The sequence below is a fragment of the Sphaerodactylus townsendi genome, linkage group LG03, assembly GCF_021028975.2.
Source record: "Sphaerodactylus townsendi isolate TG3544 linkage group LG03, MPM_Stown_v2.3, whole genome shotgun sequence".
NCBI lineage: Eukaryota > Metazoa > Chordata > Lepidosauria > Squamata > Sphaerodactylidae > Sphaerodactylus > Sphaerodactylus townsendi.
In genome coordinates, this window is record NC_059427.1 from 156,998,568 (window position 1) to 157,011,959 (window position 13,392).

Sequence of the window (13,392 nt, forward strand, 5' to 3'; positions counted from 1 at the left end):
CAAAGTGCTCCTTTTTTGGTCAACGTTCTTTTTTCAGCGTCCTCCCATTTGTGTTCTCAATGCGCACAACAACTGAGGGTATTCTTGGAGAAGAGGGAGAGAGTTGGGTGAAAGCGGAAGAGCTAATCATCCAACTACCATGACCCCATATGAAAGACAGAGTCTGTTCATTTTTTTCCTGGAAAGGGGATGAGAGTTGCTCCTAAAACAGGATGATTCTTTAAAAGCTTCCTGGTTTGAAACAAAATCTGAATGCCGTTGTATGTAACCTCTTAATACTGATTCACGATCTCAAACAGATTAAGTACAGGCTGTTTCTGAATGGTAAAGAGAAGGGGGGGGATCAGACTTCAGAACTTGATGACTGTATACACAGCAAATCACATGATGTATTTCTTACTACAAACTCTATTCTGGAGTTAAACACTGGCAAAAATAACAAGTGCAAGGATCCAAGGATACACTGTTCTGTACTGCACCAAGATTATCCACTAAGTCCACATAGACAATTTTAGTTACTATTTTACACTTGTGCTCATTTTCAAATTATGAATACTTATGATTTTACAAGCCAGCTGTAAGGAATTCCATAGAAGCAGAAATAAAAGGCTTTTGGGAGTAAAAGTCCATTTATTAAGACATCTTAGAAAGCTCAAGTACACGCAGTGGCAGGAATGGCACTTCCCGCCAGAAGCACAGGTTATAACACCATTCACCCCATCCCCCCTTCCTGCTTCCCATGGGAACGGAGTATTCATCTCCGCCTCACAAGAAGGAATAAAGTCTCGCCCGATGCACATCTGGCCCATTTTCAGCCCGGGCTGTGGAATGCACTCAAGGTTACTTCTACCATCAACACCATTGAATCCTTTACACTCTGCCTCCCCTAAAGAAGCACCTCCCTTCCCCAGGTTTTATCGCGCGGAAAGGCGCGATTGGAAAGCAAGAAATAAGGGTTGGGGGCTTCAATATTTTCGGAATAAACCGCATTGATTATACCCAGAGAGGAATATCCCACCCAAGAGACTAAATATTGCAAGCGTTCGCGATTACAGCCAGAGTCCAGGATAGCCGTCAATTTAGTCGAGTGCTTGTGGCCATCAATAATAGTCGGTGGGGGCCTCTCCGCGGAGTCGTGCCAGGCACTGTCGGAAGCGGGAGCCTCTTCGGAGCAAGCTGGAATGGAAGACAGGATGGATGTTACTAAGAGAGTTAGGCAAATCTAAGCGGGCAGTGACATCATTAATCACTTTAGTAATCTGAAAAGGTCCCACAAATCTCTTGCCAAGTTTGGAATATTTATGCACGTCTCTGAGATTTTTTGTAGATAAATACACCCAGGAGCCCACACGCCAGAGGAAAATCCGCCGCTGATGTTTATCCGCTTGCAGTTTTTGGGAGTCCTTTGCTTGTTGTAAGGCGGTCTGGACTGCACTTCCATCCCTCGACTAGGGATGAAATCCATTGTTGAAAATTCTGGGGGGTCCAAAGCTGCTGCGGGTAGTTGTGGCAACGGGCGGGAAGGAGGCGACCATTGTGACACAATTTCAAAGGGGTTTTTCTTTGTACTCACTATGAACCGCATTGTTGTAGGCGATACTTCAAGAACGGAATAAGCTACGCACCAAATTGTGTCTTGGTGGTAGTTGGTGTAACAACGTAAATACTGCTTTAGGGTTCTGTTCGTTCTTCTCCGTCTACGCCCGTCACTTTGAACGTGGTAGGCGGCGGCGACGTCCGGGGCGGCCCCAAACAACCCCAAAAACGCTTCCCAGAACTTTGAGATGAATTGGGGGCAAGGGATCCGGAGACCAATATAACGTGGGGCGGAATGGAGACGGTAAACATGTTGAATAAACAGCCGTGCCAACTTAGGAGCGGAGGGGATGGAAGCTATTGAATAAAATGGAGCTTGCTTTTAGAGAATAAGTCTACCACCACCCATAAAACCGTAGTTGCCATGACTTTTCGGGCAAATCTGTAATAAAATCCATGGAGATGACTTCCTGGCCAAAGGGCGGAGGCTACCGTGAGAGGAGTTTCAATAGTCCATGGGGCTTTCCGGGAGATGGTTTTGGCTTCTGCACAAACCGAGCAGCCTTTAATGTATGCCTCAATGTCTTTGCGCATTACTTGGCGCCACCAGAACTGCCGTGGGGCTAAATGCAGAGGATTTTCAAAAAAAAGCCAAAATGTCCAGCCCGAGCGGGCATCATTGATGGCGAAGCTTCAAGAACCTGCTTGGCGGAGGGGAGGCACGTACCAACATTCCCCTCCTCACAAACTCCATTCTCCAAACGCAATTGGGAGTCTCCTTCGACCACTGGAGGCTCGTGCAGCCCCGGGCCTCCTCCAGTTCCGCGTGAGGGGAAAGGAGAGGACAGACTGGGAATGGGGGGTGGAGGAGAAGTGGACGTTGGAGATCGAGGTGACAGCCAACCCCAACTGGGAGGGGGAAAGAACAGTGCGTGGAATGTCTCCGTGCAAGGCAGCTCCACTTCCTCGGGTAGAAGCGAGAGCCGCTGGCTAGCCAGTTTGTTAGCGGGTTTTCCCAGGGAAAAATGGACTGTAAAAAAAGAGAAACGAGAAAAGAAATCGGCCCAACGAAGTTGTTTTCGCGGACATCTTGAGGGGGGCGGAAAGAGCTGCCAGGTTTTTATGATCCGACCAAACTTGAAATCCTGGGCAAGTGGCTTAGCCCCTCCAGCCAGTGGCGCTTCGCAAGTGGAGAGTGCAAGTTACTTTGATGGCCATGCAGTCTCTTTTGTCTCCCACAGTCCAGTTGAGTTCGGCGCCAGAAGAATTTTTTTTAGGACAAATAAGCACACGGAACCAGCCTCTACCATCTTTATTTTTTTCTGCAACAGGGCAGCCCCAAGTGCTTTTGGTCCGAGGCATCCACGTGAACTCACCACAAACGGGAGATCTGGGTCAGGGTGTGCTTTTTAGGATAGGTCTGGTGGTAAACGCATGAATTTTAATAGTTGAAAGGCTGTTTGACATTCCTCAGACCAGGAAAGGGGGGCCCCGGGCCTATGGCGAACAGTGGATCTTTTACCCTTAGTGCGTAAGAGAGGTCTGTGAGAGGGAGGAGTCAGTTCAGCTTAATTGGGGTAAGCAAAGTCACGATAGAAATTAGCAAAACCAAGAAACGACTGGAGTTCTTTGCGGTTGGTGGGGGCAGGCCATTGGAGGATCTGCGTCAATTTTAGCAGGATCCATTTTTAAGCCCCTCAAGCGGTGAGATCCGGTAACCCAAAATAGTCAATGGAGGTCTGATGAAAACAGCATTTGGAGAGTTTGGCAAAGAGAGAGTTGTCAAGCAAAGCGTTTCAATACCTCTCGAACCAATATTTCATGCTCTTCTATGGTTTGTGAGTAAATTAAAACGTCATCTAAGTATATGCCAACAACTCCCCTTGTACAGTAAATCATGGAGAACTTCGTTGATAAGGGCCATAAAAAAAGCTCCGGGGGCCCCACTTAACCTGGAATAGCATTATTAAATATTCAAACTGTCCAAACTTTGGTGTTAAAAGCGCAGTCAAGGTGTTCATAGCCTTCAGCAATTCAATTGTTGACTCTGTGGTGTAGTAAGCTTCTCTCAAGTCCAATTTAGTAAAAATGCGTCCTTTGCCGAAAGTGCATGCTAAAAGGTCCTTGATCAAAGAGAGCAAAAGGATATTTATTGGACACAGGGGAGACCGCGATTGAGACTCCTCGATAATCTGTGCAAAGTGCCGTAAAGACCCATCTTTCTTTTTGACGAACAAAGCGGAGAGCAGGCGTGGTGTGCTTGTTTGGTAGTTCCCGCCATTATGAACCCGCTGAGCAAGGTTCTTGTCCAAGAAGGCACTTGAAGTTCAGCGCTTCTCCTCATTTAAGGACTCATGCGGTAGATTCTACCTTTGGGTAGTTGCAGCCCTGCGTTGTATGACAATTTTACAGTCAGTGTCTCTGTGGGGTGGCAACTGATCGCGATTCCTGCTCCTGAAAAACTTCTGGCTAGATCATGATATGCAGGTGGGATGCCAATAGAATTGGGAGCAATCACTGAGGAAGCCAGGGAGGGGGGGTGTGTCAGGGAGACGTTGGAGTTTTCTCCCCAATCTATGTGTTCTACCGCAGAGGGAGGGTCGAAGTGAATTCTAGGATCCGTTCTTTCCAAATGAACTTTGGTTCATGTAACAATAACCAAAGGCATGCCCAAAACTATGGAGGTTCTGGCCACTGGGCGCCAAAATAAAACTAATTTTCTTCCCAATGGTCGGCGCGATGACGTGAGGAGAACCGGCTTGTGTTTTTTGTACCTGGGCCGGTCCTTCCACCGTTCCCCGAGGGGCTGCCGTCCATTTGGAGAGTGAATGGTATGGGCTTAGCCAGGGGAATTCGGTCCAGACCTAGCTCCTCTCACACCTGGGGCCGCATTAAGCAGTGGGAGCAGCCGGAGATCCACAAGGGCCGAAGGCCTTTATAATGCGAGGAAATTAGTGTGTTTAGCGGGGTTGGCCAGAATATAGCTTGAAAAGTAATGGGAGCGCTGCCTTCACTCACCGCTGGTCAGGAGTCGGGCCAGCCCCATGTCCATGGGGGGGGCTGAAGAAAAGGCAGAAACAGCTGCTTCCCCTCCTCTGGGTGCGCCTTCGGTGAACCGCTTTTAGAGCGAGCCTGTGGGGAGGCGACCCTGACTCTGCGTGGTGGTTTGGCAGACCGGGTAGCGCTGAGCTGGAGCGGTTGGTTTTGTTTCTTGGGACGAAGTTGGCGTTAGATGACCTGGCCCTCCGCGAAGTCAAAGACACAATCCCAGTCGGTGACTGGCGTTCAGAGGTGAAAGTTTCGGTAGAAATGGCGGCTGGGCTTGACTCTGGTGGAACACAGTAGTGGTTTTTGGGCGCATGGCCTCCTTGACGAAGCCGCCGTATTCCAAACGAAGGCGCCACTTGGGACCCCAACTGGATCCAATCTGCAATGAGTGCGAAGGAACCCGAATTAAAAACACCGTTTCACGTAGCACTTGCCGGGCCCACAGCATCCGAGAAGTATTCGTGATTTCATGCGTTCAGGCCACTCAGGAGGAAGTCGAGCAGCACTTCGCGCCGCATCGCAAATTCACGAGCAAATTCTGCAAACGGGCGGTTGCGCTTGCTGGATGGTTTTACGATGGTGCGGATAGCTTCATTCTCGGCGCCTGGATCTTGAAAGCGCCAGCTCTTGGAAGGCTTGGAGGAATGCGGGCACTGTCTGCGAGGAGTCCTCATCCTGCAAATCCAAAAGAGTCCACGAACCAGTCGGCTGCTGCCCCATCCAGGCGGAACTGAGCCGATGTCCCGTATTTTTTCAAGGCTCAGACCCACGGTATAAATCATCATAGTCTTCCAAGAGTGGGCATTGAGTTGCAAGATGAAGTAGGAAGTTTGGAAGCGGTCCCATCAAAAGCAGGCGCTGGTATCGGGGTCCGTATAGTAGCCCCGTTCGACGGCTTCTTTTGGCGCCTGCTGGGGAGGTGGTTGCGCTGGTTGAGCAGGTTGGGCAGGCAGCTGTTGTAACGGGGGGCCGGAATCGGGCGCTGGCGGTGCAGCTGGCGTTTAGTGGCAGGACCCAGGCACGCGGCATTAACCCCTGGCACCCGGCATGATCAGTAACAGCATAGACTCTAACTTGGGGGGCTTCCTGGTCTGCTGCCTCCTTAGTTCCCTCTCCAACGCAGCCAGATCCCTCTCCTTTGCTTGAAGTCAATGCAATTCCCTGGTCGCATGCAAAGCAGCTTTTTTCTCGTTCCAATTTAGCCAGTTCGTCCCGTTCTTAAAAGGGCTTCCAGTGAGCCTTCCACTTTGCGTGCGCAAAGAGAGCCTGAAACAGCTTCGGCAAGGTTGCCGTTGTAAATCCAGTCTGGAATGTTCCAGGACTTTATCATGGACTGACAGATTCTGGGCATATTGTCGTTGGAGCGCGTCTTTTGGCACGGGTCCAACTTCGAGAACTGGACTTCTTTGGCGTTGCTGTTCCCGGTCCCTCTGCAGGTTTTATTGCGCTCTTGCTGCAATTGTGCCCGTTCCTCCCTCCCATAGCTGGCGTTCACGGTTCCATGCCGCTTTGGGCATCTCGCACTTGTCGCCCCACTTCCTTCATCCCAGTCCTCTCTCGATGGGAGAGAGAAACCAGTCCGCTGCTGGGAATGCAGGCTTTCTTGGACTCTTCGTCTGTCTGGAAGCTTGGAGACATCGGAGAACACCGTGAAAGCCGCCCGGTAGCCACCGGGTGGCTCCCCGAGAGCACCTCAGGTGCGGTCGCTGGCCCGGGATTAGGGGGGGGAGTCCGATTGAGAAGCGATACGGATACCCCTTCCCAATTCCAGGATTTTAGTCCCCGAATTTGTCGCTTTGGGCCGGGCCCCAGTGCTGTGCCAATGGATTGGTTCCTTGGGAGCATCACCAAAATCACGAGAGTCCAGGAATCGATTCAATGGAGTTCCTGGGTTGCCGCGATGAAAGGTGGTCAAGCCCGTCTCCTCCATGACAGGTTGCATCTGAGGTTTGTAATCCACACGTAAAACGTGGTAGAGATCCGATCCCACAGGCGCTCGATCCATAGGCAAGCGCCCAAACGACTCATGGAAGTCTCCATGGTGATGCCGTCACGTCCCTGCGTTCCAACGTGAGTAAAGGGAAGACTTCGTGCTGATACGCAGGACGGAAAGAGCCACCAGCGAAGGCCTCCGCTTCTCCTGCCGGTTCCTCCAGATCCAGAAGGAAAGAAGGTCGGAGCCCCTCTTTGGAAGCTACCGCACCTTCCGCCAGAAAGTAACATTCAACCTCTCCATCGCAAGACAAGAGGTCCACTGCACAGGAATATAGATGAATTAGGATTCCTGCCACAATGTAAGGAATTCCATAGAAGCAGAAATAAAAGGCTTTTTGGAGTAAAAGTCCATTTATTAAGACATCTTAGAAAGCTCAAGTACACGCAGTGGCAGGAATGGCACTTCCCGCCAGAAGCACAGGTTATAACACCATTCACCCCATCCCCCCTTCCTGCTTCCCATGGGAACGGAGTCTTCATCTCCCGCGCAAAGATAAAGTCTCCGCCGATGCATCTGGCCCATCGCCCGGGCTGTGGAATGCACTCAAGGTTACTTCACCATCAACACCATTGAATCCTTTACACCAGCAGCATGGATATTTACTTTCCATCTCACAAAAGAATATTATTTTGCCCAAACTACCAGCTCTTGCTTTGGATACTTGTAGCCCACCCCAATACATGTTTACTGAGAATGCAATTCCACTTTGTTCAATAGACTTTACTTTAAGGCTAAGGCAGGGAATCGTTTGCATATTAAGAAGCGAAACATCTTGCTTAGGATCCTTCCATGTGTACAAAAAACTAAGAAATAGTGCAAAAAATGCAACTCACAAGACCAAAGATTTTGGATTATGCTCTTCAGTTGTGTAAATACTCTAATTACAAACTAGTGTTTTTATTCGGCATAACCACCATTAAAATGAAGGAAATGTATTAATGCAAACATGGCAAACTACATTTAAGGATCTTTTTTCCTCGATCATTTACATCAATCCATTCTGTCCCAAAACAATCAACAAAGTTTGCACAACAGACAGCTTTTCAGGTTTCAAATACTGTATAACTGCTTACCAGACTGACTGCTAGAATCCAAATACAAATACAATACCTTTAATGGCATATAAAAAGTGGTAAAATGCAAATTATGTTAAAACTAATTGACTAAAATTTACACAAAGGTTTCACCCTTGATCCAAGTGCCTTTGTTAAAAACCTGGCAACTGATTCAGTAGTGTGGGGATGATGGTCACTAAGCAAGTATGAAACTATTTCCTTGTCTGATCTCACTGAAAATTTCTTCAAGATGGCCTCGAGAAAAAGCAACCGATAGACTGCCAAATCTTTACAATGAAGGAGCACGTGTTCAGTTGTTTCGGGTAGGCCCGCTGCGCAGGAACAAGTCTTGTTCTCCTGTGGGATGCCATGATATCTGCCTCTTGTTTGGGCAGTCGGTAGCACATTAAGCCGAGCAAGCATAAAATATCTACGGAGATGTGGATTGATTAAATTACTCAGATATTTAGCCATAAAACCCGGCAATGGTGGTGAAATGCCATAAAATGTGGGAGAACAAGTTCTGCAGGCTCCAGCTGTGAGAAGCTGCCCATTCAATGTCAAGAGTCACGTTGTTTCAAAACTCCCAAAGCCGCAATGTCTTTCGTCCCCATCAGTAGTGGAGTTGGTCAAAAAGATACACCTATGTTGTTTATTTTGATTGATAATTTTGGTGTGCCAGGTGGAGTGGGAAGTGGTCGCTTAACAGAGATATGTCAGACTGCCCGAAGGAGGGTTTCTAAAATGAAGGCGAAGCCAGTATTTAAACAAAGAAAGCTGCCAAACCCGGGAAAAAAATCGTCTTGGCTCCGGTTTCTAAACAAAGAACTTGGTAATGCGTGACGCTGAGGTTGGGAAGACCCAATAAACGGCGAAAAAACAAAGATTGAACACTCTCTAATTTCTCGAGCGGCTTTTTGCTCCACACAGATTTGGAGCTCCGTAAAATGTAATTGTGGCAGTAGCGGGTTTTAACTGAAAAACTTCCATTGGCGTGCAGGAAAAAAATTGACCGCCTCTGGTGTGAAAAAAAAAATCTGGATACATTGCCAACTTACTTTGGTTTTACTTGTATTTGAGAGTCTGGTGGTGTTAAGTGATATGAGGTCCAGGTTAAGGAAATGGTGGAAGGTGATTCCTAAATATCTGTATGAATGGACCTGTTCAATCAATGTACCGTTTATTTTCCACGTGCTGAGTTTTTTTTGAATTTAAAAAAATCAGCACTTTGGATTTGTTGTAATTAATCGACCAGGGCACTGTTTGTGCAGTACGTCGCAAAAGGCTTGAAAGTAGTTCTTTTGCAGGCCCACAACTTGGACCTAAGAAGACAGTAACACAGTGTCGTCTGCATAGAGCAGTGCACATGTGGAGTCTTTGTCCCAAAATGGGTGTGTGGACTTTCAGTCTGGAAGATAAATGAGAGAGCAAAGTGCGTTTAAATAAAAGATTGAACAGGAGAGGAGCAAGAATACAACCCTGCTTGACTCCCTTTGTTAGGAAACTATAGGTGAAGTTAGGCAGCCAGCTTGCGATCACAACGAACTTGACAGGTAGTTGAAGAATACAACTGGCGAATAAGAAACAGTAATCTCTGGTCTATTCCCCAAGCGCTGTCAATTTTGCCCAGAGCGGAGTCCTGGGGATAGAGTCAAATGCGCATTTCAGATCTAGGAAGCCACAAGGAGGTTCCCACCCTTGGGGTGGCAATATTTCTCCGCCAAATGATTTAAAAAAAAAACCAGACAATGGTCAAGGGTGGATTTACCTGTGGCATATCCTATCTGTATTCCGGGGCCTAGCTTCACTGAAAGAGGGACCAGGCAGTGAGACGTGATCATAAGGTACACCCAGCTTGCGTAAAGCTTACTAGCCACTGAAAGCAAGAAGCTTATCGGGTGATAGTTAGATGGATTTGATGGATCACCTTTTTTTTATGTAGAGGTACAATGATAGCTTCAGTCCAATACTTAGGGATACAGCCACTGTTATTAATTTTGGTAAACAGGGTAGCCAAAATAGGGGCCCAGAACTCCGGGAATCTTCTAAAGAGTTCAGGTGGCAGGCCATCAGGGCCTGGCGCTTTCCCTTGTTTTAGGTTAGATATAAGTGCTAGAATCCACCAGCCCCAAGATAGCTTTGAAGGGGTTCTGTAAACATCTGTCCAGCAAGCAATGTCAATGTTTTGAAACAGACTGATCCAGTGTCAGGCAGGAGCCTGGCACAGGGTACCGGAGTATCAGGAAGGGTGGGCTGATGGACAGTTACTTTCACTTTGCCTAGGCAACCAAGTAGAGGTTCGGAGCCAGGTGCCTTTATCTCAGTCTCCTGACCTTGAGTTTGTTGTACATTCCTTTCCTCTGCACTTTCAGTAGTACAGGATAGAGCATGAGCAAAGGGAGGGGAAGGAGGGCAGGGGTGATATATTGGGGGTGCTTGGTTATATAGTTAGAATTGGCTTTCCCCCCTCTAGCCAACTGATGTCTGCCAATAAAGACTTCCAAACCATCAAGTTGCAGAGTCTGATTTGAGTTATAGATCCGAAGCTTGACATCCTGCAGCATCCAAGTTTTTCCCTTCAGGCTTGTAGGTTCCTTACCTCTTAGTCACCAGTAAACATTGCCATTCAGTTTACTGCTTACCTGCCTGCCTCACAAGCCTGCCTACAAATCCTTTCTCCTTCCAATCATGTGTACTGTGAAGATAGTCACCTAAAACAGGACTCGTAGACTTCTCCCCCCCTAGACAGCTTTTTGAGGTTCTATTCTTCCCCACTCTTTTTGAAAACCTGGCCCACCTAAGACAGATCTGCTGAGTATCTGCCCCACCTCTTTGTGTGGAAAAACCCACAGCCTGCCAAAGATTCTTAGAAGTGGGTCATGGTTTACGGTTCCATTCACCCTCATGAACTCTTATCTTCTCATGGCTTAGACTGGTGATTGGGCTAGTAATGATGGAGGAGAGGGGAGCTAGTCCTAGTCACCTGGAAGGAGAATGGACGGGGGCAACTAAAATTGATATCCGTTGGGGAGATATTATAGCATTTCATCCATCCATCATTAGCTTCAGATCCATAGTACAAAGAAAAGCACTGTAAAGGTTTATGTGAATAAACACAGACTTCAACAAAACACTGAACAAGCAAGGATCTGGAAAGTCCTTTATAATCAGCATTTGCATCCCAGAAAGCTGTCATACAGATACCACACAACAGAAGAGCTCACCACACTACAGAACACAATCTGAATTCAAAATATTAAAATATGACGGCAGGATGTCTGATACCCTGCACTTTTAGGAACCAAACATGTCTAAATCAGCCTCCGCTAAATGGTGGCTGGGAGCGAGATACTATGTTTTCAGTATCCCAATGGATACAATAGGGAGTTCGACACTTTTGCTTGATGATACAGTATCACATGCCACTGTATTATTATTTCACCACCTGTGAAGCAAGCCTCAGTGCAAGTTCAACACTGGTGCAAACAAACCCAGCCTTTAGGTTTCTTTGCCCCTCCCTTCAGCCCAGTAAAGGGGGGGGGGGTGTTTTAGTGTGGATGGAATAGCCTCTTGTTCATGTCAGACCAGAAATACTTCTAGGTAACAACATTCATTCTTCATTCCGTTCATCCATGAGAACTACACGAAGGATCCTCCCGCTTGCTAAGCCCATGGGACTGTTAAGAGAGGATAGTGAGTGCTTAAGAGAGGGTAGTGAGTGCTTAAGAGAGGGTAGTGAGTGCTGAAGAGAGGGTAGTGAGTGCCAACACAACATAGCTGCTACAGGTGGTGCTGCAATCACCAAATATTAAAAGATTCCTCAAAACGCTGGGGATTCCAACTGTCTTCTGTAAATGGAGGTGGCGGCTTTACAAAGGGACATTCCACACAGACGCAACAGGGATTACTCTTTGTATCTTCCAAAGCACCTTCATGGCAAAAGGATTCAAACATGAGCAGAAACAAAGAGAAGCTGAATGAAAGTATCATTACTCCTATTTTAGGCATTCAAGAAGAGGTGCATTATGTACATCCAGGAATATGTCAGCAGAACAAAGATGTTTCTTTAAATAAACAAATGCAAGACCCAAAGCGCAGTTTTTGAAAAAAGTGAACATGCTGTGCCATAAAATTGGAGTCAATGACATACGAACAGATGATCTTCAGGACATCCATGATCAATTCTGCCATGGCAAAATTTACCACATCCTCATCCCCTCAGCACAGAAGGCCCTTTGTACAAAATGCTCAGCTATCTCACATGATTGTTGCAAGGGCAAATATGACCATAAAACAAATTGCAAGTATTGTTTCGTATGTTTTCATCCGGTTTTCAGGATAAAGCTTTCCCTTAGCAACAGGAGCTAACCAAAATAATAGCAGTAACAAAGTCAATATCAGAACTTGCAAAATTGGGCAAATATGTATCTTGTGTTAGATTCTTCAGAACAAGCATTTCCTCTACCACACAAGTGTCCGCCTTTTTTTTTTTAAAAAAAAGCCTTTTAGTATCACACTTTGTGCGTAAACATGTACAAGCTAAGCAATACCAAATAGGCGAGAAAATATCATTAGGAGCGAAGGGCCATAAGCGTTCCTGACGGTCAGAGGCTTGGATTTCCAGTACAGAAGCATCCAGTACAGGATGCTGGAGTTTATGGGACTGCCCGAGAATACAATCCATAATGACAAAGGTTTACGGAAAAGGAGTCAGATATTTGCAGGGGAAGAAAAGACAGGCAAAAGGGAGAGGGCTTGGGATTTGGAGGGCGGAAGATTGTGACAGAAAGAGACCCCGTAAAGGCGACAGTGAAGACCTCAAAGATCTCACTGTGACATTTTATTCCAGAGGAATTCCACAGATTTAACGTGGACCAGTGCCCAGGAAGCTGGAGCAGGGCTTGCAATTACTAACAGGAGCAAATGGCAAGTTGCATCTGTCTGTTACATAGTGAGGCGTAAGCGAACAACAGGGGCGAGTCCCTCCAGGGGCTCATGGCAGGAAACCCTACACTGCCCAACACACACTCTCTCATACACACACATCCCGTATCTTGCCACCCCTGGAGGAATGCTACACGCTCCAAGCCTCTACTGGCTGCGAACTCCTTCATTGGCTCGTCTGAACGTCAGTCAAATAATCAGTACCACCTACTAGCATTTGAACGTCAGTCAAATGATCAATACCACTCACCCCCGTTGTTTTATTGGCGGAAAAGCCCGCCACTCCGAGCTTGGGCCCGCGCCTCCAACTGCCTCGATCCGATACGGTGTCAATTACATCCATGGTTCCCGCCCAAGGGACAATCCCCGCCCCCTTTCCAACGGTACCTCACGACTCTGCTTCCCAATCCTGAGACCACGCCCCCTCCCCTCAGGAATTACAAACCTTCGGTAACCCGCAACCCGTCAAGACTGTTTCCCGTGATCGCTCACCTGGAGAAAGTAACGGGCTCGCGACGAAACCAACTCCCCCTCCCCGGGTTGTACCCCCTCTGAGCCGCCGCTTCTGCGCAACGCCCGCCAAAATAGCCGTCCAATGCGCACGCGCCAACCCCTCCGCCCTTTCCCAGGCTGACTGCGCTGCCGTGAGGCGCGCGCGATTGTCTCCCCCACCACGTGACACTTTTCAACGCATGCGCATAGTAGCTGGTCACGCCTCGCCGTATTCTATAGCGTCTGAAGCAAGGTTTTACTGTTGTAGTTTGCCTGCCTCCCTTTTTCACTTTTGCTACCTCAAAGTGAATGAAGCGCTAT

General features: G+C 47.6%; 1 protein-coding gene across 1 annotated transcript in view; it reads right to left on the reverse strand.

The window, feature by feature from the left end:
• The window catches only part of CBX5 (chromobox 5), an 85,462-nt gene extending 72,277 nt beyond the window's left edge, over nucleotides 1-13,185 (reverse strand). The window contains exon 1 of the mRNA XM_048491489.1: nucleotides 13,072-13,185. The gene's annotated coding sequence lies outside the window, so the exon portion shown is untranslated. The remainder of the gene's footprint in view (nucleotides 1-13,071) is intronic.
• Nucleotides 13,186-13,392: the final 207 nt, after the last annotated feature.